This window comes from Delphinus delphis, chromosome 10, assembly GCF_949987515.2.
Source record: "Delphinus delphis chromosome 10, mDelDel1.2, whole genome shotgun sequence".
NCBI lineage: Eukaryota > Metazoa > Chordata > Mammalia > Artiodactyla > Delphinidae > Delphinus > Delphinus delphis.
Genome location: NC_082692.2, coordinates 24146991 through 24156402, shown reverse-complemented (window position 1 = coordinate 24156402; position 9412 = coordinate 24146991).

Here is a 9412-nt window from a genome sequence, read left to right as displayed (position 1 = left end):
GCGTACGTGTGAGGGCGAGGGTTAGTGTTAGCGTACGGGTTAGGATTAGGGGACGGGTGAGGGTGAGGCTTCGGGGAAGTGTTAGGGTTAGGGTTCGGGCTAGGGTTAGGGTTAGGGGACGGGGAGGGTTTAGGGTCCAGGTGAGGGTACGACAACGCTTTAGGGGGAGCGTACATGTGAGAGCGCGGGTTAGTGTTAGCGTACGGGTTAGGATTAGGGGACGGGTGAGGGTCAGGCTTCGGGGAAGGGTTAGGGTTAGGGTTCGGGCTAGGGTTAGGGTTAGGGGACGGTGAGGGTTTAGGGTCCAGGTGAGGGTACGACAACGCTTTAGGAGGAGTGTACGTGTGAGGGCGCGGGTTAGTGTTAGCGTTCGGGTTAGGATTAGGGGACGGGTGAGGGTCAGGCTTCGGGGAAGGGTTAGGGTTAGGGTTCGGGCTAGGGTTAGGGTTAGGGGACAGGGAGGGTTTAGGGTCCAGGTGAGGGTACGACAACGCTTTAGGTGGAGCGTACGTGTGAGGGCGCGGGTTAGTGTTAGCGTACGGGTTAGGATTAGGGGACGGGTGAGGTTCAGGCTTCGGGGAAGGGTTAGGGTTAGGGTTCGGGCTAGGGTTAGGGTTAGGTTTAGGGGACGGGGAGGGTTTAGGGTCCAGGTGAGTGTACGGCAACGATTTAGGTGGAGCGTACGTGTGAGGGCGCGGGTTAGTGTTAGCGTACTGTTTAGGATTAGGGGACGGGTGAGGGTCAGGCTTCGGGGAAGGGTTAGGGTTAGGTTTCGGGCTAGGGTTAGGGTTAGGGGATGGGGACGGTTTAGGGTCCAGATGAGGGTACGACAACGCTTTAGGGGGAGCGTACGTGTGAGGGCGCGGGTTCGTGTTAGCGTACTGGTTAGGATTAGGGGAGGGGTGAGTGTCAGGCTTCGGGGAAGGGTTAGGGTTAGGGTTCGGGTTAGGGTTTGGGTTAGGGGATGGGGATGGTTTAGGGTCCAGGTGACGGTACGACAACGCTTTAGGGAGAGCGTACGTGTGAGGGCGTGGGTTAGTGTTAGCGTACGGGTTAGGATTATGGACGGGTGAGGGTCAGGCTTCGGGGAAGGGTTAGGGTTAGGGTTCGGGCTAGGGTTAGGGTTAGGGGATGGGGAGGGTTTAGGGTCCAGGTGAGGGTACGACAACGCTTTAGGGAGAGCGTACGTGTGAGGGCGCGGGTTAGTGTTAGCGTACGTGTTAGGAAGAGGGGACGGGTGAGGGTCAGGCTTCGGGGAAGGGTTAGGGTTAGGGTTCGGGCTAGGGATAGGGTTAGGGGACGGGGAGGGTTTAGGGTCCAGGTGAGGGTACGACAACGCTTTAGGGGGAGCGTACGTGTGAGGGCGTGGGTTAGTGTTAGCGTACGGGTTAGGATTAGGGGACGGGTGAGGGTCAGGCTTCGGGGAAGGGTTAGGGTTAGGGTTCGGGCTAGGGTTAGGGTTAGGGGACGGGGAGTGTTTCGGGTCCAGGTGAGGGTACGACAACGCTTTAGGGGGAGCGTACGTGTGAGGGCGCGGGTTAGTGTTAGCGTACGAGTTAGGATTAGGGGACGGGTGAGAGTCAGGCTTCGGGGAAGGGTTAGGGTTAGGGTTCGGGCTAGGGTTAGGGTTAGGGGACGGGGACGGTTTAGGGTCCAGGTGACGGTACGACAACGCTTTAGGGGGAGCGTACGTGTGAGGGCGCGGGTTCGTGTTAGCGTACGGGTTAGAATTAGGGGACGGGTGAGGGTCAGGCTTCGGGGAAGGGTTAGGGTTAGGGTTCGGGCTAGGGTTAGGGTTAGGGGAAGGGGACGGTTTAGGGTCCAGGTGAGGGTACGACAACGCTTTAGGGGGAGCGTACGTGTGAGGCCGCAGGTTAGTGTTAGCGTACGGGTTAGGATTAGGGGACGGGTGAGGGTCAGGCTTCGGGGAAGGGTTAGGGTTAGGGTTCGGGCTAGGGTTAGGGTTAGGGGACGGGGAGGGTTTTGGGTCCAGGTGAGGGTACGACAACGCTTTAGGGGGAGCGTACGTGTGAGGGCGTGTGTTAGTGTTAGCGTACGGGTTAGGATTAGGGGACGGGTGAGGGTCAGGCTTCGGGGAAGGGTTAGGGTTAGGGTTCGGGCTAGGGTTAGGGTTAGGGGATGGGGAGGGTTTAGGGTCCAGGTGAGAGTACGACAACGCTTTAGGGGGAGCGTACGTGTGAGGGCGCGGGTTAGTGTTAGCGTACTTGTTAGGAAGAGGGGACGGGTGAGGGTCAGGCTTCGGGGAAGGGTTAGGGTTAGGGTTCGGGCTAGGGTTAGGGTTAGGGGACGGGGAGGGTTTAGGGTCCAGGTGAGGGTACGAGAACGCTTTATGGGGAGCGTACGTGTGAGGGCGCGGGTTACTGTTAGCGTACGGCTTAGGATTAGGGGACGGGTGAGGGTCAGGCTTCGGGGAAGGGTTAGGGTTAGGGTTCGCGCTAGGGTTAGGTTTAGGGGACGGGGACGGTTTAGGGTCCAGGTGAGGGTACGACAACGCTTTAGGGGGAGCATACGTGTGAGGGCGCGTGTTTGTGTTAGCGTACGGGTTAGGATTAGGGGACGGGTGAGGGTCAGGTTTCGGGGAAGTGTTAGGGTTAGGGTTCGGGCTAGGGTTAGGGTTAGGGGACGGGGATGGTTCAGGGTCCAGGTGAGGGTACGACAACGCTTTAGGGGGAGCGTACGTTTGAGGGCGCGGGTTAGTGTTAGCGTACGGGTTAGGATTAGCGGACGGGTGAGGGTCAGGCTTCGGGGAAGGGTTAGGGTTAGGGTTCGGGCTAGGGTTAGGGTTAGGGGACGGGGAGGGTTTAGGGTCCAGTTGAGGGTACGACAACGCTTTAGGGGGAGCGTACGTGTGAGGGCGAGGGTTAGTGTTAGCGTACGGGTTAGGATTAGGGGACGGGTGAGGGTGAGGCTTCGGGGAAGTGTTAGGGTTAGGGTTCGGGCTAGGGTTAGGGTTAGGGGACGGGGAGGGTTTAGGGTCCAGGTGAGGGTACGACAACGCTTTAGGGGGAGCGTACATGTGAGAGCGCGGGTTAGTGTTAGCGTACGGGTTAGGATTAGGGGACGGGTGAGGGTCAGGCTTCGGGGAAGGGTTAGGGTTAGGGTTCGGGCTAGGGTTAGGGTTAGGGGACGGGGAGGGTTTAGGGTCCAGGTGAGGGTACGACAACGCTTTAGGAGGAGCGTACGTGTGAGGGCGCGGGTTAGTGTTAGCGTACGGGTTAGGATTAGGGGACGGGTGAGGGTCAGGCTTCGGGGAAGGGTTAGGGTTAGGGTTCGGGCTAGGGTTAGGGTTAGGGGACAGGGAGGGTTTAGGGTCCAGGTGAGGGTACGACAACGCTTTAGGTGGAGCGTACGTGTGAGGGCGCGGGTTTGTGTTAGCGTACGGGTTAGGATTAGGGGACGGGTGAGGTTCAGGCTTCGGGGAAGGGTTAGGTTTAGGGTTCGGGCTAGGGTTAGGGTTAGGTTTAGGGGACGGGGAGGGTTTAGGGTCCAGGTGAGTGTACGACAACGATTTAGGTGGAGCGTACGTGTGAGGGCGCGGGTTAGTGTTAGCGTACTGTTTAGGATTAGGGGACGGGTGAGGGTCAGGCTTCGGGGAAGGGTTAGGGTTAGGTTTCGGGCTAGGGTTAGGGTTAGGGGATGGGGACGGTTTAGGGTCCAGATGAGGGTACGACAACGCTTTAGGGGGAGCGTACGTGTGAGGGCGCGGGTTCGTGTTAGCGTACTGGTTAGGATTAGGGGAGGGGTGAGTGTCAGGCTTCGGGGAAGGGTTAGGGTTCGGGTTAGGGGATGGGGATGGTTTAGGGTCCAGGTGACGGTACGACAACGCTTTAGGGAGAGCGTACGTGTGAGGGCGTGGGTTAGTGTTAGCGTACGGGTTAGGATTATGGACGGGTGAGGGTCAGGCTTCGGGGAAGGGTTAGGGTTAGGGTTCGGGCTAGGGTTAGGGTTAGGGGATGGGGAGGGTTTAGGGTCCAGGTGAGGGTACGACAACGCTTTAGGGAGAGCGTACGTGTGAGGGCGCGGGTTAGTGTTAGCGTACGTGTTAGGAAGAGGGGACGGGTGAGGGTCAGGCTTCGGGGAAGGGTTAGGGTTAGGGTTCGGGCTAGGGATAGGGTTAGGGGACGGGGAGGGTTTAGGGTCCAGGTGAGGGTACGACAACGCTTTAGGGGGAGCGTACGTGTGAGGGCGTGGGTTAGTGTTAGCGTACGGGTTAGGATTAGGGGACGGGTGAGGGTCAGGCTTCGGGGAAGGGTTAGGGTTAGGGTTCGGGCTAGGGTTAGGGTTAGGGGACGGGGAGGGTTTCGGGTCCAGGTGAGGGTACGACAACGCTTTAGGGGGAGCGTACGTGTGAGGGCGCGGGTTAGTGTTAGCGTACGAGTTAGGATTAGGGGACGGGTGAGAGTCAGGCTTCGGGGAAGGGTTAGGGTTAGGGTTCGGGCTAGGGTTAGGGTTAGGGGACGGGGACGGTTTAGGGTCCAGGTGACGGTACGACAACGCTTTAGGGGGAGCGTACGTGTGAGGGCGCGGGTTCGTGTTAGCGTACGGGTTAGAATTAGGGGACGGGTGAGGGTCAGGCTTTGGGGAAGTGTTAGGGTTGGGTTCGGGCTAGGGTTAGGGTTAGGGGACGGGGACGGTTTAGGGTCCACGTGAGGGTACGACAACACTTTAGGGGGAGCGTACGTATGAGGGCGCAGGTTAGTGTTAGTGTACGGGTTAGGATTAGGGGACGGGTGAGCGTCAGGCTTCGGGGAAGGGTTAGGGTTAGGGTTCGGGCTAGGGTTAGGGTTAGGGGATGGGGACGGTTTAGGGTCCAGGTGATGGTACGACAACGCTTTAGGGGGAGCGTACGTGTGAGGGCGCGGGTTAGTGTTAGCATACGGGTTAGGATTAGGGGACGGGTGAGGGTCAGGCTTCGGGGAAGGGTTAGGGTTAGGGTTCGGGCTAGGGTTAGGGTTAGGGGAAGGGGACGGTTTAGGGTCCAGGTGAGGGTACGACAACGCTTTAGGGGGAGCGTACGTGTGAGGCCGCAGGTTAGTGTTAGCGTACGGGTTAGGATTAGGGGAATGGTGAGGGTCAGGCTTCGGGGAAGGGTTAGGGTTAGGGTTCGGGCTAGGGTTAGTGTTAGGGGACGGGGAGGGCTTAGGGTCCAGGTGAGGGTACGACAACGCTTTAGGGGGAGCGTACGTGTGAGGGCGCGGGTTAGTGTTAGCGTACGAGTTAGTATTAGGGGACGGGTGAGGGTCAGGCTTCGGGGAAGGGTTAGGGTTCGGGCTAGGGTTAGGGTTAGGGGACAGGGACGGTTTAGGGTCCAGGTGAGGGTACGACAACGCTTTAGGGGGAGCATACGTGTGAGGGCGCGTGTTAGTGTTAGCGTACGGGTTAGGATTAGGAGACGGGTGAGTGTCAGGCTTCGGGGAAGGGTTAGGGTTAGGGTTCGGGCTAGGGTTAGGGTTAGGGGACGGGGACGGTTTAGGGTCCAGGTGAGGTTACGACAACGCTTTAGGGGGAGCGTACATGTGAGGGCGCGGGTTAGTGTTAGCGTACGGGTTAGGATTAGGAGACGGGTGAGGGTCAGGCTTCGGGGAAGGGTTAGGGTTAGGGTTCGGGCTAGGGTTAGGGTTAGGGGACGGGGACGGTTTAGGGTCCAGGTGAGGGTACGACAACGCTTTAGGGGGAGCATACGTGTGAGGGCGCGGGTTAGTGGTATCGTACGAGTTAGGATTAGGGTACGGGTGAGGGTCAGGCTTCGGGGAAGGGTTAGGGTTAGGGTTCGGGCTAGGGTTAGGGTTAGGGGACGGGGAAGATATAGGGTCCAGGTGAGGGTACGACAACGCTTTAGGGGGAGCGTACGTGTGAGGGCACGGGTGAGTGTTAGCGTACGGGTTAGGATTAGGAAACGGGTGAGGGTCAAGCTTCGGGGAAGGGTTAGGGTTAGGGTTCGGGCTAGGGTTAGGGTTAGGGGACGGCGAGTGTTTAGGGTCCAGGTGAGGGTACGACAACGCTTTAGGGGGAGCGTACGTGTGAGGGTGCGGGTTAGTGTTAGCGTTCGGGTTAGGATTAGGGGACGGGTGAGGGTCAGGCTTCGGGGAAGGGTTAGGGTTAGGGTTCGGGCTAGGGTTAGGGTTAGGGGATGGGGACGGTTTAGGGTCCAGGTGAGGGTACGACAACGCTTTAGGGGGAGCGTACCTGTGAGGGCGCGGGTTAGTGTTAGCATACAGGTTAGGATTAGGGGACGGGTGAGGGTCAGGCTTCGGGGAAGGTTAGGGTTAGTGTTCGGGCTAGGGTTAGGGTTAGGGGAACGGGACGGTTTAGGGTCCAGGTGAGGGTACGACAACGCTTTAGGGAGAGCGTACATGTGAGGGCGTGGGTTAGTGTTAGCGTACGGGTTAGGATTAGGGGACGGGTGAGGGTCAGGCTTCGGGGAAGGGTTAGGGTTAGGGTTCTGGCTAGGGTTAGGGTTAGGGGACGGGGAGGGTTTAGGGTCCAGGTGAGGGTACAACAACGCTTTAGGGGGAGCGTACGTGTGAGGGGGCGGGTTAGTGTTAGCATACGGGTTAGGATTAGGGGACGGGTGAGGGTCAGGCTTCGGGGAAGAGTTAGGGTTAGGGTTCGGGCTAGGGTTAGGGTTGGGGATGGGGACGGTTTAGGGTCCAGGTGAGGGTCCGACAACACTTTAGGGGGAGCGTACGTGTGAGGGCGCGGGTTAGTGTTAGTGTACGGGTTAGGATTAGGGGACGGGTGAGGGTCAGCCTTCGGGGAAGGGTTAGGGTTAGGGTTCGGGCTAGGGTTAGGGATAGGGGACGGGGAGGGTTTAGGGACGAGGTGAAGGTACGACAACGCTTTAGGGGGAGCGTACGTGTGAGGGCGCGGGTTAGTGTTAGCGTACGGGTTAGGATTAGGGGACGGCTGACGGTCAGGCTTCGGTGAAGGGTTAGGGTTAGGGTTCGGGCTAGGGTTAGGGTTCGGGGACGGGGACGGTTTAGGGTACAGGTGACGGTACGACAACGCTTTAGGGAGAGCGTACGTGTGAGGGCGTGGGTTAGTGTTAGCGTACGGGTTAGGATTAGGGGACGGGTGAGGGTCAGGCTTCGGGGAAGGGTTAGGGTTAGAGTTCTGGCTAGGGTTAGGGTTACGGGACGGGGAGGGTTTAGGGTCCAGGTGAGGGTACGACAACGCTTTAGGGTGAGCGTACGTGTGAGGGCGCGGGTTAGTGTTAGCGTACGGGTTAGGATTAGGGGACGGGTGAGGGTCAGGCTTCGGGGAAGGGTTAGGGTTAGGGTTCGGGCTAGGGTTAGGGTTAGGGGACGGTGTGGGTTTAGGGTCCAGGTGAGGGTACGACAACGCTTTAGGGGGAGCGTACGTGTGAGGGCGCGGGTTAGTGTTAGCGTACGGGTTAGGATTAAGGGACGGGTGAGGGTCAGGCTTCGGGGAAGGGTTAGGGTTAGGGTTCGGGCTAGGGTTAGGGTTAGGGGACGGGGAGGGTTTAGGGCCCAGTTGAGGGTACGACAACGCTTTAGGGGGAGCGTACGTGTGAGGGCGCGGGTTAGTGTTAGCGTACGGGTTAGGATTAGGGGACGGGTGAGAGTCAGGCTTCGGGGAAGGGTTAGGGTTAGGGTTCGGGCTAGGGTTAGGGTTAGGGGACGGGGACGGTTTAGGGTCCAGGTGACGGTATGACGCTTTAGGGAGAGCGTACGTGTGAGGGCGTGGGTTAGTGTTAGCGTACGGGTTAGGATTAGGGGACGGGTGAGGGTCAGGCTTCGGGGAAGTGTTAGGGTTAGGGTTCGGGCTAGGGTTAGGGTTAGGGGACGGGGAGGGTTTAGGGTCCAGGTGAGTGTACGACAACGCTTTAGGGGGAGCGTACGTGTGAGGGCGCGTGCTAGTGTTAGCGTACGGGTTAGCATTAGGGGACGGGTGAGGGTCAGGCTTCGGGGAAGGGTTAGGGTTAGGGTTCGGGCCAGGGTTAGGGTTAGGCTTACGGGACGGGGAGGGTTTAGGGTCCAGGTGAGGGTACGGCAATGCTTTAGGTGGAGCAAACGTATGAGGGTGCGGGTTAGTGTTAGCGTACGGTTTAGGATTAGGGGACGTGTGAGGGTCAGGCTTCGGGGAAGGGTTAGGGTTAGGGTTCGGGTTAGGGTTCGGGTTAGGGGACGGGGATGGTTTAGGGTCCAGGTGACGGTACGAGAACGCTTTAGGGAGAGCGTACGTGTGAGGGCGTCTGTTAGTGTTAGCGTACGGGTTAGGATTATGGACGGGTGAGGGTCAGGCTTCGGGGAAGGGTTAGGGTTAGGGTTCGGGCTAGGGTTAGGGTTAGGGGATGGGGAGGGTTTAGGGTCCAGGTGAGGGTACGACAACGCTTTAGGGAGAGCGTACGTGTGAGGGCGCGGGTTAGTGTTAGCGTACGTGTTAGGAAGAGGGGACGGGTGAGGGTCAGGCTTCGGGGAAGGGTTAGGGTTAGGGTTCGGGCTAGGGTTAGGGTTAGGGGACGGGGAGGGTTTAGGGTCCAGGTGAGGGTACGACAACGCTTTAGGGGGAGCGTACGTGTGAGGGCGTGGGTTAGTGTTAGCGTACGGGTTAGGATTAGGGGACGGGTGAGGGTCAGGCTTCGGGGAAGGGTTAGGGTTAGGGTTCGGGCTAGGGTTAGGGTTAGGGGACGGGAAGGGTTTCGGGTCCAGGTGAGGGTACGACAACGCTTTAGGGGGAGCGTACGTGTGAGGGCGCGGGTTAGTGTTAGCGTACGAGTTAGGATTAGGGGACGGGTGAGGGTCAGGCTTCGGGGAAGGGTTAGGGTTAGGGTTCGGGCTAGGGTTAGGGTTAGGGGACGGGGACGGTTTAGGGTCCAGGTGACGGTACGACAACGCTTTAGGGGGAGCGTACGTGTGAGGGCGCGGGTTCGTGTTAGCGTACGGGTTAGAATTAGGGGACGGGTGAGGGTCAGGCTTTGGGGAAGTGTTAGGGTTGGGTTCGGGCTAGGGTTAGGGTTAGGGGACGGGGACGGTTTAGGGTCCAGGTGAGGGTACGACAACACTTTAGGGGGAGCGTACGTATGAGGGCGCAGGTTAGTGTTAGTGTACGGGTTAGGATTAGGGGACGGGTGAGCGTCAGGCTTCGGGGAAGGGTTAGGGTTAGGGTTCGGGCTAGGGTTAGGGTTAGGGGATGGGGACGGTTTAGGGTCCAGGTGATGGTACGACAACGCTTTAGGGGGAGCGTACGTGTGAGGGCGCGGGTTAGTGTTAGCATACGGGTTAGGATTAGGGGACGGGTGAGGGTCAGGCTTCGGGGAAGGGTTAGGGTTAGGGTTCGGGCTAGGGTTAGGGTTAGGGGAAGGGGACGGTTTAGGGTCCAGGTGAGGGTACGACAACGCTTTAGGGGGAGCGTACGTGTGAGGCCGCAG